The sequence below is a fragment of the Macaca mulatta genome, chromosome 1 (genome assembly GCF_049350105.2).
Source record: "Macaca mulatta isolate MMU2019108-1 chromosome 1, T2T-MMU8v2.0, whole genome shotgun sequence".
Classification (NCBI taxonomy): Eukaryota; Metazoa; Chordata; class Mammalia; order Primates; family Cercopithecidae; genus Macaca; species Macaca mulatta.
Window position 1 is genome coordinate 231,066,393 of NC_133406.1, and position 20,163 is coordinate 231,086,555.

General features: G+C 51.7%; 1 protein-coding gene across 49 annotated transcripts in view; it reads right to left on the reverse strand.

Moving 5' to 3' along the window:
• PIK3CD (phosphatidylinositol-4,5-bisphosphate 3-kinase catalytic subunit delta) overlaps nucleotides 1-20,163 on the reverse strand; it is a 100,156-nt gene that overhangs the window by 34,756 nt on the left and 45,237 nt on the right. For 24 of the 49 annotated variants that reach the window (XM_077974865.1, XM_077974809.1, XM_077974917.1 and 21 more), the window contains one exon: nucleotides 3,760-3,864. The exons of 8 other annotated variants lie outside the window; for them this stretch is intronic. The gene's annotated coding sequence lies outside the window, so the exon portion shown is untranslated. Of the gene's footprint in view, nucleotides 1-3,759; nucleotides 3,865-5,599; nucleotides 5,824-7,635; nucleotides 7,824-20,163 lie in introns of those variants that run through there. 17 more of the 49 variants (XM_077974987.1, XM_077974922.1, XM_077975002.1 and 14 more) reach the window with 7 other exon arrangements.

The window sequence follows — 20,163 nt, forward strand, 5'->3', positions numbered from 1 at the left end:
AAGGGAAAGGCACTAACCCTGCTTGTACACAGGTAGGGCTAGTTGCTCAGTAGGCTTCAGTGTGAAGTGACAAAGCAGTAAGCTGGCTTTTCTTTATTTTTTGAGACGGAGTCTTACTCTGTCGCCCACGCTGGAGTGCAGTGGCGCGATCTTGGCTCACTGCAACCTCCACCTCCCAGGTTCAAGCTATTCTCCTGCCTCAGCCTCCTAAGTAGCTGGGATTACAGGCGTGCACCACCACGCCCAGGTAATTTTTGTATTTTTAGTAGAGATGGGGTTTCGCCCATGTTGGCCAGGCTGGTCTCAAACTCTGGCCTCAAGTGATCCTCCCCCCTCGGCCTCCCAAAGCACTGGGATTACAGGTGTGAGCCACCGTGCCTAGCAACAAGCTGGCTTTTCAACAAGGTCCCCCTCAATGTCAATATGTGACAGTTATTTTTTTTGTGAGATCAGTTTGCTCAGACAGAAGTTCTCCAAGGGCCTGCCCAGAGGCTATATGGAAGCTGTGGTATTCGGGGAGCCACCCAGGAGATGGTCTCCCTGCTCGACACAAACTCCTCTCCTGTCCTGGGCTGGGCTGACCTCTCTGAAACACTGCCTGCCGGAAACCTGCCACCTGCTGGGGTGGGGAAGGGAACCATCTGGCTATGTGGCCTGGGTGGGAGGTCTGTCACCCTACCATGCTCTATCAAGTAATCTTCCTGCTTCCAACCACCTTTCAAAGCACTCCATCCCCAAAGCCCCCATTCCTTTGCCTTTTCCACCTGCTTCCCCCACAGCCCAAGACGTTCGACATTCTCCACTCAGTTTCCCACTCGTCTATCGGTTTCTTGTCCTGCAAAGGTTTTGTTCATATTTGTTCATACCACCCTCCTCAACCATTTACTTTTCTGTTTTTTTTTTTTTTTAATTTACATTTTTTTGGCCGGGTGCGGTGGCTCACACCTGTAATCCCAGCACGTTGGGAGGCCAAGGCGGCCAGATCACGAGGTCAGGCGATCAAGACCATCCTGGCTAACACAGTGAAACCCCGTCTAGCCGGGCCCGGTGGCTCAAGCCTGTAATCCCAGCACTTTGGGAGGCCGAGACGGGCGGATCACGAGGTCAGCAGATCGAGACCATCCTGGCTAACCCAGTGAAACCCCGTCTCTACTAAAAAATACAAAAAACTGGCCGGGCGCGGTGGCTCAAGCCTGTAATCCCAGCACTTTGGGAGGCCGAGACGGGCGGATCACGAGGTCGGGAGATCGAGACCATCCTGGCTAACACGGTGAAACCCCGTCTCTACGAAAAAAATACAAAAAACTAGCCGGGCGAGGTGGTGGGCGCCTGTAGTCCCAGCTACTCGGGAGGCTGAGGCAGGAGAATGGCGTGAACCCGGGAGGCGGAGCTTGCAGTGAGCTGAGATCCGGCCACTGTACTCCAGCCCGGGCAACAGAGCGAGACTCCGTCTCAAAAAAAAAAAAAAAAAAAAAAAAATACAAAAAACTAGCCGGGCGAGGTGGCGGGTGCCTGTAGTCCCAGCTACTCAGGAGGCTGAGGCAGGAGAATGGCGTAAACCCGGGAGGCGGAGCTTGCAGTGAGCCGAGATCCGGCCACTGCACTCCAGCCTGGGCAACAGAGCGAGACTCCGTCTCAAAAAAAAAAAAAAATTTACTTTTTTTCTTATTCCTTTACTTTCATTTTAGTGGGATTTTGAAACAGAGCAGAGAGATACATATACATTCAATTGTTACGTTTATGTCAAAGTCTATAATACTACTTACTAATAAATAAAAATCAAGTTTTAAAAGGTGCAGACACAGGTTGGGGCACGGTGACTGACGCCTGTAATCCCAGCGCTTTGGGAGGCTGAGGCAGGTGGATCCCTTGAGGTCAGGAGTTCGAGACGAGCCTGGCCAACATGGCAAAACCATGTCTCTACTAAAAAAAAAAAAAAAAAATTAGCTGGGCATGGTGGCGCACACCTGTAGTCCCAGCTACTTGGGAGGCTGAGGCAGAAGAATTGCTTGAACCCAGGAGGCGCAGGTGGCAGTGAGCCGAGATTGCATCATTGCACTCCAGCCTGGGTGACAGAGCAAGACTCCATCTCACAAAAATGAAATAAAAAAATAATAATAAATTAAAGATACAGATAGAGTTCTCTCTGAGGGGTTTGGGGGAGGATACTCCAACAAGGAAACAGTGGTTTTCTCTGGTGCAGGGTGGGGTGGCGGTAAGATTATAGATGAGTATGCTTGTAATTTTTGGTATTTTCCAAACTTGACATTAATTTCATATTTTTATAAATAAAAAAGCATGAGGATTAAAAATATTATTAAAAGACATTTTCTGAGACAAAGATCAAGTCAGTATAAATAGATGTATGGAAGAAATTCTAATCCTCCAACAGGGGTCTACATGATCTATGGCTTCTGCTTATGTGCAGAGGAGCGCTGGGGTTCCAAAGAAGCACCGCAGGCCTTCAGAGGTAGGTGGGAGCGGGATAGGATGCTGAGCAGAAGGAATTCTGGGCTAGTTTCTCTTATAGTGGCTCTCTGTTTTGATCTGGTTTATAGGTTAAAATTCTGCTTTATAATTTTATTTTATTTTATTTTATTTTTTTTGAGATGGAGTCTCACTCTATCGCCCGGGCTGGAGTGCAGTGGTGCAGTCTCGGCTCACTGCAACCTCCGCCTCCTGGGTACAAGTGATTCTCCTGCCTCAGCATCCCGAGTAGCTGGGATTACAGGCGCCCAACACTACACCTAGCAATTTTTTGTATTTTTAGTAGAAACGGGGTTTCACCATGTTGGCCAGGCTGGTCTCGAACTCCTGACCTCGTGATTCGCCCATCTTGGCCTCCCAAAGTGCTGGGATTACAGGTGTGAGCCACCGCACCCGGCCTATGTTGTGATTTTTAAAAAGAGATCCACAATCATCAAACAAGTTTGGAAAGTACCAACGAAGATCTAGAGAAAATGAGGCTGAGGTTCAGGAAAAAGCCTTTAAGGACGACACCACACTCTAACCCCTGCCCCTTTCCATCCTGAAATGACAGTATTGGCTCCGGTGGAATTCTGGGTACACACAGAATACATTATGCACCGAAAGAGCTTGCAAGGGGACCGGCAGGTCTCGCAGTCATGGAGCTCACAAGTCAGACCCAGCTATCCCAGGCTCCCAGATGGTTGTATGTACCCAACGTCCGGCCAGTGTTGGTCTCTGGCCTCAGTGTCCTCATTTGCACCATGAAAGGACTGCATTCATCTTCTAAGCTAATGTCCCAGAAACTCCAGAGCATCCTCTTACTGAGACAGTGACTGCCAGCTCTCTGGAGACACAGAATAGTCCCACCTAGGGACTCCTTGAGAAGCAATACAGAATTATAAAACTCCAATCCACTTTCTCCAGAAAACTTTTAATATTTCTCTCCCCAGTCTGGCCAGCCCAACGTTACCATGGCCAGAGTGAGTCAAATACCAAATGCTGCAGCTTAATAACGGGCTCCAGGACTCCTCAAAGCAAAGCCATTCCTTCTTTTCCCAGGCAGCAGTATCTCTCTCCTGGGACTGGCTGAGGTCTAGTTCACTTCCCCGTTCATTCGCTCCTAGCACCAATCTGGGTCACTCCCTTCCTTTGGGCATGCTAGTCCTACGGAGAAGTCTTCCTTTGGCTGGAGAGTCGGGGAGGATGGGTTTTGTTCACATTCTTAACCTATCTACAAAATAACATCTCCTTTCCCTTCCCCCACGCACTTGGCCCATTCCCCCAACCTACCTCTCTGGAATAGTCCAAGAAAGACCAACAAAGCCCCCTCCGCCTGGCAGATTAAAGATGCTTTAGAATCAATGAGTGTCATCCCGCCCTGGCCCGACTCCTCATCTGTTGGAAAAAAAAGAAAAGAAAGAAAGAAAACTATTTTAACAAGAGAGAATTTCAGAAACCTGTGCATTCTCTTATAGGACGTTAGCTCAAAATCAACTGCCTCATCTCCGTCTCTCCTTTTTGCAAACCAATCACATTCCACTTGATCGGCCTTTCTTGCCATCTGCGTCAATGCCACCCCCAGCTCCCTTTGGTGGTACTGAAACCAACCACAGGAGCATTTCCAGTGCCTGGAGCAGGAATGTGCACTCAGATGACTCAGATCGTTTTTAGAGCTGTTTGTTGGTTTTGTTTGGTTTTTGAAAGCAAAGTAATTGATCTGAGCCAAGCCTGGGTTCGAGTTCCATTCGATGGGTGCAAAAAGCAGGTTGGTGAACTTGAAATCTTTATTCCCCATGTAGATCTGTTTTCAAGGCCCAGGTCTAAAGGAAAATCCATCCCCTATTGGGCTGGAGATAAAAAGGAAGAGTGTGAGGGGAGAGGCCGCCCACTCCTTGCATCTGTGGTGCTTCTTCCCCCACCTCAGCCGCTCCGGGAAATAATAGAACCCCAAAGAGGGAAAAAAAGACACTAGAGCACCAGCCCAGTCTAAAGACCCAACCCCTTCTCCCAACCCCAGGCCCTGGGCATAGCTACCTCCACAGCTGGGAGACTTCAGCCCAGAGCCCACTAGGTGGGCTTAGGTTTAGCACAAAACCAAAACCACCGGCATCTCCAAGAGTCAAACAGCAGAGCCCTAGGAACCCGCTGGAAAAGGCAGTTGCAGGAACACATTTCCCAAGGACCAAGCTGGAGTCCTCCCTGCGGCCTCCATCCCTGTAAAGATACTCCAGGGACCCTGCTGCGGGAGCCCAGGCATGTGGGCTCGGATGCTCCCTTCCCTCAACATCCAGGAGAGAGTGGCAAGCACTTCGCAAGGCACTGCCACCAAACAGGAGGTCAGCACCAAAGGCTAAGGAAGAAATCCCTTCCATTGCTGACCAATTAAGAGACTGGCTAATACCCATTACCACGACAAATTATAGCCGCTCTGGCACAGGGTAATGAGACATGTTCATAAGGAAAGCCCTTTCAAAACAGGAAAGACAAAGCAGAGGGAGCCGAGAAGGAAGAGAAGGAGAGAATTCGTCCTCAGGAATTCGGGTCAGGAAATAAGGAGCCAGGACAAAATCCACAAGAGGGCGGCCAGGGAGAAAGCGCTCCCCTGGGGAGGAAGCCGCAGGACCTCAGGATCCGGGTCTGCCACCCTCTAGCCACCCCCCCCCGGGTTCAAGGGCACAGCTCAGGAGGGACAGAGCGCAGGAGGCTTGGTCCCGAATCGGGGGCAGGGGGAGGGGAGGACGCGCACAGCCACTGCTGGGTCCCCGACAAGTAAACAGCCTGCCCCGAACAGGCGCGTCCTCGTGCGAAGCCCGCTGGAGGCCCCACGGATCCCATCAAGGGCAGCAGCCGAGAAACCTGGGATTCCCGACCCCCGGGGGGCACAAAAGGAAGCAACCAGATTAGGAGAGGAGAGCGTCGCGCGGCCCACAGCTGAGAATCCCACCGCGAGCGCAACCCCCTGCCTCGGCCCCCCCAGCCCCCACGGCCCCGGACCCCTGATCACCTCCACCGACCCTGCCCACCCCGCCCCAGGCGGACAAAGCCCGGGGCTGGGCGGGGTGGGACGCCCGGCGTGGCTGGGGGCGGGGCACGGGGACCCCGCAGACGCCCGCACAGGTGGGCTCCGTACCGGGTGTCGGTGCCGGGGGCGGGGCCCGATCTCCCTGGAGACAGTTGCCCAGGGGACACAGCGGGCGGGTCCCGGAGTGACGGGAGGACGCCAGCCTCCGGGCAGCGGCGCAGGGCCGGCGGGGGCCGGAGGGCAGGCCCGCCGCGCGAGGTGCAGGCGAGCGGGGCTCGGCGGAGGGGCGCGGCCCGGGGCGGGGCCGGGACTACGGGCAGGCGGGGCGGGACGCCGGCTGGGGGCGGGGCATCCCCGGGGCTGGGGCGGGGCCGGGGCCGGCCGCGGCGCGGGCACCGTCGGCAAATTCTCACACCCCCAGCCGGGAGAAGCGCCGGAGCGCACACGGGAGGCGGAGAGCGGAGTGGACGCTACAAATCCTCCCCGACCCCCGCTGTTCTCGCCCGGAGGCCCACGACGCTGCCAGGCGGGGCCCTTGGGGTTCGCGCCCTGATCCCCAGAGCAGCCGCGGGACCCCGACGGCGGCGCGCGCACCCTGGCTCTGGCCTAGGTCTCGCCTTACAACCAATAAATAGAAAGCGCCACCTGCAAAGCAAGGGAGGGCTGGTCGTCCACCAAACTGCTTTCCGCTCCCCGCTTTGCAAGGCATCCGCAGAAAGGGCGGGGTACTGGACCCAGGTCACAGAACCGGAGCCAGGCTCACCCGACTAATTGGCCAGCCCGGGCTCTGGGCTCAAATCCAGCCTGATGGCTGTTCCCCAGCTGATGGGCCTTTCCATCGGGCGTTCACTTATATATGAGATTTAGAAAATAAATGAGTGTACCCAGGACTTTCACTAATGCATCTACCCATTACAACAGGCGGTGTGCGTGCAGTAACAACGCCGAGACAATCCTTGCCCTGCACTTAAAAAAAACCTCTGGGCGCTCCAGTGTTTTTGTTTTTGAGACAGGGTCTTGGTCTGTTGCCCTGGCTGTGGTGCAGTGGTGCGATCATAGCTCACTACAGTCTCTACCTCTCTGGCTCAATCGATCCTCCCACCCCAGCCTCCCGTGTAGCTGGGGCCACAAGTGCGCACCACCTCACCTAGCTAATTTAAAAATTTTTTTTTGTAGAGGTGGGGGTCTAACCATGTTGCCTACGCTGGTCTCAAACTCCTGGGCTCAAGCCATCCTACCGTGTCAGCCTCCCAAAGTGCTCGACCAGGTGCTCCAGTTTTTATCCAGGCATCTACACTGTAAGGTAGATGTTGTTCTCCCTTGGTTGTGAGTGGGGAAGCCGAAGCTCAGCGCGCAGGGACTCTTACCCTCATGCACTCACACAGACACAGTCTGCACAGCCTCTTGGGCCGAGCTAGCCCTGGCACCAGTTTGGTTTGGTGCTGAACCTATACCCTTCTTGCTCTGCAAGGGCCCATCTCCCCTTAGAATATTCTTTTGGGTCCACAGCCCAAGACTTAAACCTTTGCCATGGGGAACGCAGAGGAGGAAGCGGAGTGCGAGCACCAGAATCAACCCTGGCATGTCCCGCGGAGTGGGAGAAAGTGGTTTGAACAACACTCCTTGGTGGTCCTAATTGCTGCACGTGAGGTCAAGGCAGGGCCCGCCCATCCCAGGCAGATGAGCCCCAGGAGTCTTCCTCGTGCCTGCGAAGACGGCAAGGAGAAAACACGGCCGGCCGGAAGCCCCCCGAGAATCTCGAAGAAGCCCGGAATGAAAGGACCAGGCGGCTGGGACCCGGAACTCCCCAGTCAGGGCGCGCGCAGCCCAGACCTGACGCTTCCCTCCGCCCTCGGCGGCCTCTGCGTCCTCCCAGCACCCGGCAGCCCTGCCAGGGGTCCCGGATGCCCAGAGCACCCCAAGGAGGAGAGAGAAGGGGGGGGCCAGGGTGGGAGGGGACACCCCTCTTCCCTGGCCGTCCCTAGAAGTCACACACAGACATTCACTCAAAAAGACAAGCTTGCATGCAGATGCTCACACACAGACACAGGCGCAATCATGTAAACGGACACACAGAGACCACTGACGCTCGTGCTCATACACGCGCTCTCGCTCTTCACACCCTGCACCAGGCGGGCACTCACCTGCCCGCACCCTTGCTGTGCTTTCGCAGATCCCGGGACAGGGCGGAGCCCGGGCCGGGGGTTGGAGACCGCCCCCGGCCCCGCCCCCCACGCTCTCCCACCTCTCCCTCCCTCCTCCTGTCCTCCGCCTGCGGGAGGGGAGCGGTGCAGCAGACATCCGAGGGCAGCTGGGAACCCCTGACCCAACTGGCGGGTGAGTCAGGCCCCTTGCAGGCCACCCCGGACCCCCCAGGGCGGGGGATTTCCCCAAGATGAGCCATCAGCCACCGGAAGTCACGCCGGACCTTGGATGGGCAGACAGAGGCTGGGAGGAGTTCTGGGTGCAGAGCCCCAAACCTGGTAAGTACAATGATCCCGGGGCTAGGACGCCAAAGAGATTTTCCAAAGGGCAAACGCGCTTCAGAGGTTCCTCCACCCCTATTCGCCACGTGTGGGAGCCCTCCTCCCCAGCGGCCCCGTCCTGCAATCGTCCCCTGGCGTGAAAACTTGCCTTTATCTTCAGCATGGGTGGAGTGAAAGTCAAGCTCCAACACAAGGTCCCCATCAGCAATGGAACCCAATGATTCGCTGGGGGTTCAAATTGGGAATGTCAGGCACGGGTGTCTCTGAAGCCCAGAGAAAATTCCAAGAGTCTTTGAAATGGCAAAAGCCCCCAAAAGTCACTTTCCCGTATTGCCATGATGAACTGGAACTGCCCTGACAAATTCCAAAAAGAGAGAGACCGTAATAAACTGTTTGGAGAAGAATTAAAAGAGTGAATACAGATGCATGGACAATCTCTAGAACAGTGCCTGGCGCTCATATTAAGTATTGGCTGTCACACATGGATAACGGACACGAGGAGACCAAGTGACTTGCCCCAGGTCGCACAACTAGTTAGTGGCAGAGATGGAGGAAAAACCAGTCTCTGATTCTTTGTTCACAGCTCAGGTACCTTAAATCCTTTCTGAAATTGAGAGTATAAATAATTTAGTGGATAAATAAATGAATTTGACCACTGTTAAATATTAGAGTAGACCTGGAACAGTGGCTTACACCTGTAGTCCCAGCACTTTGGGAGACCAGGGCAGGAGGATCACTTGAGCCCAGGAGTTCAACACCAGCCTGGGCCACATAGTGAGACCCCATCTCTATTTTAAAAAGAAAAGAAAAATCAGAGTAAATTAAGGTGGGCATGGTGGCTCACTCCTGTAATCTCAGCACTTTGGGAGGCCGAGGTGGGAGGATCATTTCAGGCCAGGAGTTTAAGAACAACCTGGGTAGCCGGGCGCGGTGGCTCACGCCTGTAATCCCAGCACTTTGGGAGGCCGAGGCGGGCGGATCACGAGGTCAGGAGATCAAGACCATCCTGGCTGACACGGTGAAACCCCGTCTCTACTAAAAAATACAAAAAACTAGCCGGGCGAGGTGGCGGGCGCCTGTAGTCCCAGCTACTGGGGAGGCTGAGGCAGGAGAATTGCGTGAACCCGGGAGGCGGAGCCTGCAGTGAGCTGAGATCCGGCCACTGCACTCCAGCCTGGGCGGCAGAGCGAGACTCCGTCTCAAAAAAAAAAAAAAAAAAAAAAAAAAAGAACAACCTGGGTAAAACAGCGAGACCTCGTCTCTACTGGAAAAAAAAAAAAAAAATTAGCCTGGCATGGTGGCATTTGCCTGTAGTCCTAGCTAGTTAGGAGGCTGAGGGAGAAGGATTGCTTGGCCCAGGAGTCTGCAGTGAGCTATGATGGAGCCACTGCACTCCAGCCTAGGTGACAGAGCAAGACCTTGTCTTAAAAAAAAAAAAAAAAAAAATCAGAATAGAGAAATTAGATTCCTGCCCTTCTACTTGCTACTAAAAGGGCCAATCCTCTTGTTAAATCCCCAAACAGAAGGCAGGAAACCAAATGAGCCTCTGCTCCCACTCACTGGAGCCCTTGTTCCCTTCAAGGAGCCCTAGAAGACCTGACACTTTGTGATGTGTGATTTCATCACTTTTGCTGTGATGAAATCTCAACTTCTCCCAAACGCTCACCAATATCCCAGCCTCCAACCTTGCTGGAATTCTGCTATTCTTTTTTTTTTTTTTGAGACAGAGTCTTGCTCTGTTGCCCAGGCTGGAGTGCAATGGCGCTATGTTTGCTCACTGCAAGCTCCGCCTCCCAGGTTCATGCCATTCTCCTGCCTCAGCCTTCCAAGTAGCTGGGACTACAGGCACCTGCCAGCACGCCCAGCTAATTTTGTTTTTGTATTTTTAGTAGAGACGGAGTTTCACCGTGTTAGCCAGGATGGTCTCGATCTCCTGACCTCGTGATCCGCCTGCCTCGGCCTCCCAAAGTGCTGGGATTACAGGCATGAGCCACCGCGCCCAGCCTCCGCTATTCTCTTTCTAACTCAAATTGGCATTCAGCATTTCTAGGTGTGGTCAGATAAGACACCACTGCTGAATGGGGACAAGACCAGGAAAGCTAAAGTCAGAAAAAAGTAAGATGCAAAGCCAGGCACCACTGACGGCACATGTAGCTACAGCTACTCACAGGCTGAGGCAGGAGGATTGCTTGAGTCTGAGGCTGCAGCGCGCTATTGATAGCACCTGTGAATAGTCACTGCACTCTAGCCTGGACAACATAGTGAGATACTCATCTCTTTAAAAAAATTTTAAGTATAACCGCTGGGCGCAGTGGCTCACACCTGTAATCCCGGCAGTTTGGGAGGCTGAGGAGGGTGGATCACCTGAAGTCAGGAGTTCGAGACTGGCCTGGCCAACATGGTGAAACCACATCTCTACTAAAAATACAAGAATTAGCCAGGTGTGGTGGTGCATGCCTGTGATCCCAGCTACTCAGAAGGCTGAGGCACGAGAATCGCTTGAACCTGGGAGGCGGAGGTTTCAGTGAGCCCAGATCAAGCCACTGCACTCCAGCCTGGGCAACTGACACTCCATCTCAGAAAAACAAACAAAAAAAAATTAAGTATAAATTTTTTAGTAAAAACAACTAAAGACAACACCAAAAAAAAAACAAAAAAAAAAACAAACCAGTTACATGTTTGTTTTTCATTCAATTAGAATAAACAGGAGGGCTCCAAAAAACAATCCTCAAAGGGGAGTTTCCATATTTACTCACATATTCCACCCTTGATATTTTTATTCTCAAAGCACAAGAATGAGGGACCTAATTACAAGAGGCCCCTGCTCTCCTGCCATCCTTACATATTTTCATTTATCTTTGAGAGTCTCACCCCCGGGTAACTCAAAAAGTGGCTCATCTGTAGTTAAAAAGCAAAGTTAATTAGCATCTGGCACTTCCTTCTTTCCTTCCTCAATTCTCCGACCTTAGACTAAAAGTCTGTCTTAATTGAGGCTTCCTGAGTTTGTGACCTGGGGCAGGAGTTGAGGGGTTGAGGATATAAGCAGAGAGGGGAAAAAAAAAAAAAAAAAAAAAAAAAAAAAAAAGCTTAGGTTTGCAGGTTTGCATTGCTCATTCTTTTTTCTTTTCCTTTTTTTTCTTTTTTTTTTTTTTGAGACAGCGTCTCACACTGTGGCCTAGGCTGGAGTGCAGAGACGCAATCACAGGTACTCAACCTCAGGGACTTGGGTGGTCCTCCCACCTCAGCCTCCCAAGTAGCTGAGTGTGTGCCACCATGCCCAACTAATTTTTAATTTTTGTAGCGATGAGGTCTTGCTGTGTTGTCCAGGCTGGTCTCAAACTCCTAGGCTCAAGGGATCTGCCTGCCTCGGCCTCACAAAGTGTTGGGATTACAGATGTGAGCCATCGCATCTGGCTGCATTGCTCTTTATTTTTTTTTGAGACGGAGTCTCTGTCGCCCAGGCTGGAGTGCAGTGGCACCATCTCAGCTCACTGCAACCTCAGCCTCTTGGTTTCAAGCGATTCTCCTCTCTCAGCCTGCCAAGTAGCTGGGATTACAGGGGCCCGCCACCATGCCTGGCTAATTTTTGTATTTTCAGTACAGACTGGGTTTCATCATGTTGGCCAGGCTGGTCTCGAACTTCTGACCCCAAGTGATCCACCCTCCTTGGCCTCCCAAAGTGCTGGGATTACAGGCGTGAGCCATTGCGCCCGGCCCACATTGCTCATTCTTTCAAGTGTCAGCCAAAAAGCATGTGTGGCTCGTGGTTGCGGGGAATCCTCCCATTGAGAGATGGCCTCTGTGTCCCCTCTTCTTAAATCTGAGTGGGCTTGTCGCTGCCAAGAGAGTATGGCAGCAGAGATGCTAAGTGACTTGAGAGGTGGGGCCATAAGAAGCCATGCGGCTTCCTCCTTGGTGTAGAATGCTGGCTCTTGGAATTCTAAGCATTAAGTTAGAAGTCTGACTACCGGCCGGGCGTGGTGGCTCAAGCCTGTAATCCCAGCACTTTGGGAGGCCGAGACGGGCGGATCACGACGTCAGGAGATTGAGACCATCCTGGCTAACACAGTGAAACCTCGTCTCTACTAAAAACTACAAAAAACTAGCCGGGCGAGGTGGCTGGCACCTGTAGTCCCAGCTACACGGGAGCCTGAGGCAGGAGAATGGCATAAACCCGGGAGGCGGAGCTTGCAGTGAGCTGAGATCCGGCCACTGCACTCCAGCCTGGGCAACAGAGCGACTCCGTCTCAAAAAAAAAAAAAAAAAAAAGTCTGACTACCCTGGCGCTGCCACGCAGTGACACAGCCCAGGCAAGCCAGAAAGAGAAACCACGTGGAGGCACTCAAGTTGACAGTCCCACCTGAGCCCAACCTTCGAGTCATCCCACCCAGGTACCAGACATGAGTGAAGAAACTTCCAGATGATTCCAGACCCCACCTGTTCAAGTTGTTACCAACCCCTTGAGAGTCTTCCCAGCTGACTCCAGATATCATGGAGCAGTCAGGCCATCCTGCTGAGCTCTGTCTGAATTCCCGGTCCCTGGGACCGTGAGCATCACAGTGTTGCTTTACACCGCTAAGCTTGGAGTAGGTTGTTTTGCAGCAAGAGATCCCTAGAACTCTGAAGATCTCCTAAAATCCTCAAAACAACCCCACTAAATAGTTACGATAGTCATCTTCATGAGGGAACTGAGGCCGAAGCCATGCACTGGGTGCCACTGCACTCCAGCCTGGGTGACAGAGCGAGACTCCATCTCGAAAAAATAAAAAAGTTTCCCCTGACCACCTGGAAAGAAGATTCACACCCAGTTCTCGCAGGCTTGCTTTCCCACATGCCTAAGCCACGGCCCTTTCCACAAAAGGGGCCTTACACATGCCTCAAAGGATGGTCCTCTTCCGGAAATGAGCAGATGCTACAGTGAGAGTCACCCGGTGACACAGGAAAGTCGATCCTTGCTGAAAGCTCCAAAAGAGGCAGTAAATTTAGGACAAAGGATTTAAATGGCAGGGGCAAACTTGTACAATATCTTCTTTAAGAGGTGGTCAAGACAGAAAATAGAAACAGGTTCAAGACAGACTTTGAATCGGTTGCGGGGCAAGTGTCTCTTACAGAGGTGTCACGGGGTCAGAATGATTTGCCCCTTTGAGGTTGGTTTCAGAGTCAGAATCTCATACGACAGAGAAGCTAGAGGTTGGACCTAAACAGTCCTTCCCTGCACACCAGCAGAGTCTGTGGATGAAAGAGCCTTTTTCTGGAGACAGTCCATGCTTTTCTGCAGGTTTTCAAAGGGATTTAAAATCTGAAACAGGTTAGGAACCACTGAGTGATGTGGCTCTAGGGTAGGTAGAAGATGGAGTTTTTTTCTTTCTTTCTTTTTTGGAGACAGGGTCTGGCTCTGTCACCCAAACTGGAGTCCAATGCCATCATAGGCTCACTGCAGCCTCAGCCTCTTAGACTCAAGCGATCCTCCCGCCTCAGCCTCTCGAGCAGCTGGGACTAGAGGCGTGTGCCACTATGCCTGGGTAGTTTTGTGTTGTTTTTTTGTAGACACAGGGTTTCCCTATATTGCCCAGGTTGGTCTCAAGTGATCCTCTTGCCTTGGCCTCCCAAAGTACTAGGATTACAGGCAACAGCCACAGTGCCCAGCCGGATTTTTGTTTTTTTGTTTTTGTTTTTTTTTTCAAGATTAAGTTTTGCTCTTGTTGCACAGGCTAGACTACAATGGCACGATCTTGGCTCACTGCAACCTCTGCCTCCCAGGCACAAGTGATTCTCCTGCCTTGGCCTCCCAAGCCCCCTGGGATTACACCACACCCAGCTAATTTCATATTTTTAGTACAGACGGGGTTTCACCATGTGGGGTGGGCTGGTCTCGAACTCCTGACCTCAGGTGATCTGCCCACCTTGGATCTCTCAAAGTGCTGGGATTACAGGCATGAGTCACCATGCCCAGCCCAAATTCTTCTTCTTTTTTTTTTTTACTTTGGCAAATCTATATTTTACAAACTTTGAATAACTAACTTGTATTGATTCCATATGATTAAAAACATACAGTATGGGCCGGGCGCGGTGGCTCAAGCCTGTAATCCCAGCACTTTGGGAGGCTGAGGCGGGTGGATCACGAGGTCAGGAGATCGAGACCATCCTGGCTAACATGGTGAAACCCCGTCTCTACTAAAAATACAAAAAACTAGCCGGGCGTGGTGGCGGGCGCCTGTAGTCCCAGCTACTCGGAGGCTGAGGCGGGAGAATGGCGTGAACCCGGGAGGTGGAGCTTGCAGTGAGCCAAGATCGCGCCACTGCACCTCCAGCCTGGGCGACACAGCGAGACTCCGTCTCAAAAAAAAAAAAAAAAAAAAATACAGTATGCATGAATAAACACATAAAATGTACGGCATATATATTTAAAACATCCACATGCATAATCTGGAAGATCATGGCCTATAATTCCCAGATGTAGGCTTTGCTGTAATTTTTGTTGGTTTAGACAGGATCTCACTTTGTCACTCAGGCTGGAATGCAGTGGCACGAAGCAATCCTCCTGCCTCATCCCCTCAAGTAGCTGGGGCTACAGACACACGCCACCACACCCAGCTAATTTTTGTATTTTAGTAGAGACAGGGTTTCACCATGTTGACCAGGCAGGTCTTGAACTCCGGACCTCAAGGGATCCACCCGCCTCAGCCTCCCAAAGTGCTGGGATTACAGGCATGAGCCACCGCGCCTGGCCAGCTGCTGCAATCTTAAGATGGCCACATAATATCTCTTAAAACTACAAATTCCACTTCCCTTCTTCTGTCCTGACCTCAACTTAATCACAAACAAACACCCCGCCTCCCAAAACACACACACACTCATGACAGTCCCCCTGTCAAGTGTCAGCTATGTGGCAGTTCGCCCCATTCTCCTGGGGTCAGATCTGCAGCTGGCTACCTGCCGAGGCACTCAGCACTCAGGCCCTCCCCAACCCGGCTGTCGGCTTAGGGGTCCTTCTCCACCTATCCTCATGCGATCTGCAGACAACCCTATAAGCTCTGAGCCAAAGAGGAAGAAATCCTGGGGATGATATAGAGGGCTCTGGACACCTCATCCCACCAGTCATTGTCCTGGTCACACTCTCTCCTTGGCAGGGGGCCTGTGACAGTGCTTCTATTCTCAGAGCAGGTCTCTGGGCCACTCCTGCCCCTGGGAGCCTCTGGGATCGGTTCAGACTCTGTCCCATAGCACAGCCTCTTCATCTTTCATCAGGCTCATCTTCAGGGCTACAGCGGCCAGCCCCCATGACTAGGCACCTGATGTCCATTTTCTCATTAAACATCATGACAAGCCCTGAAGGCAGGCATTCAGATTTATGAATGAGGAAAGCGGAACTGAAGGAGGTGACGGGGAAGGAAGTGGGGTTGGGTTTATTCTAGAGCCTGCTCTTAACCAGCGTACCACACTGTCTCTCCCAGGCCAGTGCACTGGAGCCAGAGGGTGTCAGCTTCCCAAAAGAGGCCCCGGGGTTGGGCAAGGAGGCCATGGAGACTGCAGAGGCCAGGCCTTGCTTGCCCCTGGCACTGGGGAGAAGGGGCACCACCCTAGCCAACTGGGGAAGGGCCAGGCACTAGAAGCTGCTTCCCTCTGCCCACTCTCACTGTAGAGGATCAGAGTCCAAGACACCAACTCCATCAGACACAAGGACCTTCAAGAGCAAGGAACTAGGCTGGGCACGGTGGCTTATGCACTTTGGGGGGCTGAAGTGGGAGGATCACTTGAACCCACGAGTTTGAGACCAGCCTGGGCAACATAGCAAGACCCCATATCTACAAAAATATCAAAAATTAGCTTGGTGTGGCCGGGTGCGGTGGCTCACGCCTATAATCCTAGCACTTTGGAAGGCCGAGGTGGGCGGATCATGAGGTCAGGAGTTCGGGACCAGCCTGGCCAACGTGGTGAAACCCCGTGTATACTAAAAATACAAAAATTAGCTGGGCATGGTGGCAGGCCCCTGTAATCCCAGCTACTCGGGAGGCTGAGGCAGGAGAATCACTTGAACCCGGGAGGCAGAGGTTGCAGTGAGCCCAGATCGTGCCCCTGCACTCTAGCCTGGGGGACATGAGCAAGACTTCGTCTCAAAAAAAAAAAAAAAAAAATTAGATTGGTGTGGTGGTGCACATGGTAGTCCTAGTCCTAACTGCTCAGGAGGCCGAGGCAGGAGGATCGCTTGAGCCCAGGAGGTCGAGGTTGCCATAAACTATGATCTCACCACTGCACTCTAGCCTGGGTGACAGAGCGAGACCCTATCTCTAAGAAAAGGAAGAAACAAAACAAAAACAAACAAGGAACTCTGCCTGGGAGTCCAAATAAGTCCTGGGAAGGTGGTGACGGGGGGGTGGGAGTAGGGGGACAAGTGAAAAAGAGCCAGGAAGCCCCTCTCACATGGCCGCCTGACTCCCAGAGGCTTTCTGAGTCCTCCTCCCTGGGATCCGGACTCCCCTCCCCCAACTAAGCACTTCTTCCTGGGAAAAAGCCCATATTTGGAGGCAGCATGGTGCAGGGGTAGGAGCAGCCGCTGCCACTTTCTGGCTGGGTAAGACTTAGGTAAGTTATTTCCCCTTTCTGTGCCTCAGTTTCCCCATTTGTAAAGTGGGAATCACAGTAGTACTTACCAAACAGGGTTGTCATAAGGCTAATTAGCTTCATATTTATTTATTTATTTCTTTTTTTTTTTTTTTTTTACATCGTCCAGGCGGGAGTGCAGTGGTGCAATCCCGGCTCACTGCAACCTCTGCCTCCCAGGCTCAAGCGATCCTCCACCTCAGTCTCTGGAGTAGCTGGGACTACAGATGCGCATCATCATGCCTGGCTAAATTTTGTATTTTTTAATAGAGATGGGGTTTTGCCATGTTGCCCAGGCTAGTCTCAAACTCCTGAGTTCAAGTGATCTGGGATTACAGGCATGAACCACAGTGTCCGGCTAGCTTAGTATTTTCTTTTCTTTTTTGAGATGGAGCCTTGCTCTGTCGCCCAGACTGGAGTGCAGTGGCACGATCTTAGCTCACTGCAGTCTCCGCCTCTCCGGTTCAAGCAATTCTCCTGTCTCAGCCTCCCGAGTAGCTGGGATTATAGGCACCCACCACCACATCCAGCTAATTTTTGTATTTTTAGTAGAGACGGGGTTTCACCATATTGGTCAGACTGGTCTTGAACTCCTGACCTCAGGTGATCTACCCACCTCGGCCACCCAAGGTGCTGGGATTACAGGCATGAGCCACCGTTCCCGGCCCAAGCTTCGTATTTTCAAAGTGCCCAGGACACTGCCTGGCACAGGGTACGTACCACAAAACTGTTTATTGTTATTGTTATTAGATACAGAAACGGGAAGCTAGGTTAATGAAAATGGCAACTTTCAGCTGGCAAACGGCAAATCTCCTAAGTACAAATGCCACTGACAGGACCCACAGGAAAAGAAATTTTCCACGATGCCTCCCTTCTAGAGCATGTGCCCATTCTCAGAGCAAGGGGTTCCCCTAGTCTAGGAGAGATTTCTAGGTTGAACCTGCCTCCGGCCCAGGCTCTGTGACCCCTACATCTTACCCTGACTCCTACCGAGCAGAATCAGGGCTGAATAGCGCTCTCCATCCCCTCACCAAACACCCTGGCCAATGGTCTCTACATGCTGACCACTCCCAGGATGCCATGGAGTCGGGCCCTCCTTCCTGTCTCTGCATGCCCACAGAGGTCGCCACACCTGCTCCAATCGGATGGCAGTTGTTTACCTGTGTAATCACATAATGTAATTATTACATAAGAGGGTGCACCCTCGGTGTGAAAAGAGCTGATTCCATGAAGAAAACAAAGCTGAGTGCTTCAGAAACCTAGTAAAAGACAAGTCACCCAATAAAACAAACTTCCTGTAGAATTATGGAATTAGACCAGGCGAGACAACTGTAAAAACTAAGCAGGAATTATTAAAATGTAGAAGGAAGGCCGGGCGCTGTGGCTCACATCTGTAATTCCGGCACTTTGGGAGGCTGAGGTGGGAGGAATGCTTGAACCCAGGAGTTCAAGACCAGCCTAGGCAACATAGTCAGACTTCGTCTCTACTAAAAATAAAAAAAACTAGCCGAGGCCAGGCATGGTGGCTCACGCCTGTAATCCCAGTACTTTAGGAGGCCGAGATGGGTGGATCACTTGAAGTGAGGAGTTCGAGATCAGCCCGAACAACATAGTGAAACCCTGTCTCTGCTAAAACACAAAAATTAGCTGGATGTGATGTTGTGCACGCCTGTAATCCTAGCTACTCAGGAGGCTGAGGCAAGAGGTTTGCTTGAACTGGAGGCAGAGGTTGCAGTGAGCTGAGATCGCACCATTGCACTCCAGCTTGGGTGACAGAGCGAGGCTCTGTTTCAAAAAATTTAAAAAAAAAACAAAAAAGTAACCAGGTGTGTGTGATCCCTGCTACTTAGGGGGCTGAGGCAGGAAGATGGGTTAAGGCCAGGTGGTCAAGGCTGCAGAAAACCGTGATCAAACCACTGCCCTCCAGCCTAGGTGACAGAGCGAGACCCTGTCACCCCCCAAAAAAAGTAAGATAAAAAAAGTGGATTATACATTGCATGTACGCCTTATACAGAAAGATGAACCAATGGCCTATGCAAACACAAGCCCTTGGCCATCTAAGAGCAGATCAGGGAACCAATGTACACTGACATGTTTTAAGTGAAGATGAAATATTTATTGGGAAGGGAGAAAAAACAGTAGCTGGCATCCATAGCAGCTTCTCCAGGTGAGCGGTGCTGGAGAGGTATATAGGACTCTGTGTGGCCCGTCACAGAAAAAAATAAAAGAAAATGTTTACATTTGAGGTAATGCATTTTAATAATTCTCTACCTAAACCAAAGTCAGTTACTCAACCAACAAATCACATTGGATAAAAGGGCTATTAAACTATTTGTTTCTCCACCAGGCACAGTGGCTCACACCTATAATCTCAACACTTTGGGAGGCCTAAGTGGGAAGATTTCTTGAGCCCAGGAGTTGGAGACCAGCCTGGGCAACACAGCAAGACCCTTGTCTACAGAAAATGAAAAAACTAGCCGGGCATGGTGGTGTGCACTTGGGAGCTACTCAGGAGGCTGAGGCAGGAGGATCACTTGAGCTCAGGAGTTCAAGGCTGCATTGAGCTATGATGGCACCACTGCAGTCCAGCCCAGGAGACAGAGTGAGACCCTGTCTCTAAAAATAAATAAATAAATAATCTCGGCATTTCTCATCCTAATTGCATCTAATGGTTCATCATCCTCTTTGGCCCTAATCCACATTTTTAAAACTCTGGTTGGAGTCGCTGTGCTGGGAGTAGCGGAAGCCATAGAAAAAACATAAACTTCCCAGAGCACCCATTTGACTCTCAAGTTAGGGGAAAATATGCTTTATAGTAAAATAAACATGGATATATCATGGAATCGAATGTAAAATTAACATTAGTATTAAAAATAGAAGTTGAAGCTTCAAAGCGAGGTCGCAGTTGGGGTGGGCAGCTGCAGGCTAGAGCTGGACATCCCATCTCTTCAGGCTGGAGGGATGGTGGGAAAGTTGGAGAAACATGCCCCATCAGGGTCCAGGTTACTGCCAGCTGCCCAGCCATCTCCTACCCACTCCCCCTGGGAACCCGCAGCACAAGGGCTCCTGGGGTGCTGCCTTGTGAGCCTCACAGGTGACACCAGAATCCACTGCTGTGGCCAAGGTCACCGGAGGGCAGACCTCACTGGGAGATGCCACACCTTCCAGTCCAGGCCCCTTGAGCGAGGCCAGGGGTGGCTCTTGCCACCATCCTGGGAGAGGAAGAAAATGACCTGCTCTAGATCTCACTTCCAGCAGTATTTGCCTCAAATACCCAAGCTCCTCCCTACCTTGAAAGGCTAGAAAACACTGACAAGGCCAGATGTAGTGGCTCATGTCTGTAATTCCAGCACTTTGGAGGGGGGCCGAGGCAGGAGGATCTCTTGAGCCTAGGAATTCAAGAGCAGCCTGGGCAACATAGCAAAATGGGATATTTATTGACACATGCTCTGTGCATTCCATCTGAGTCATTCATGGGAAGATCAAATAAGGTAATGGATGAATAAAGCTTACTACACAAGAACTCATGACAAGAACACCTGTCATTAAAATCCACTCTGAGCCAGGCTGAGCAGGGCTCACCCT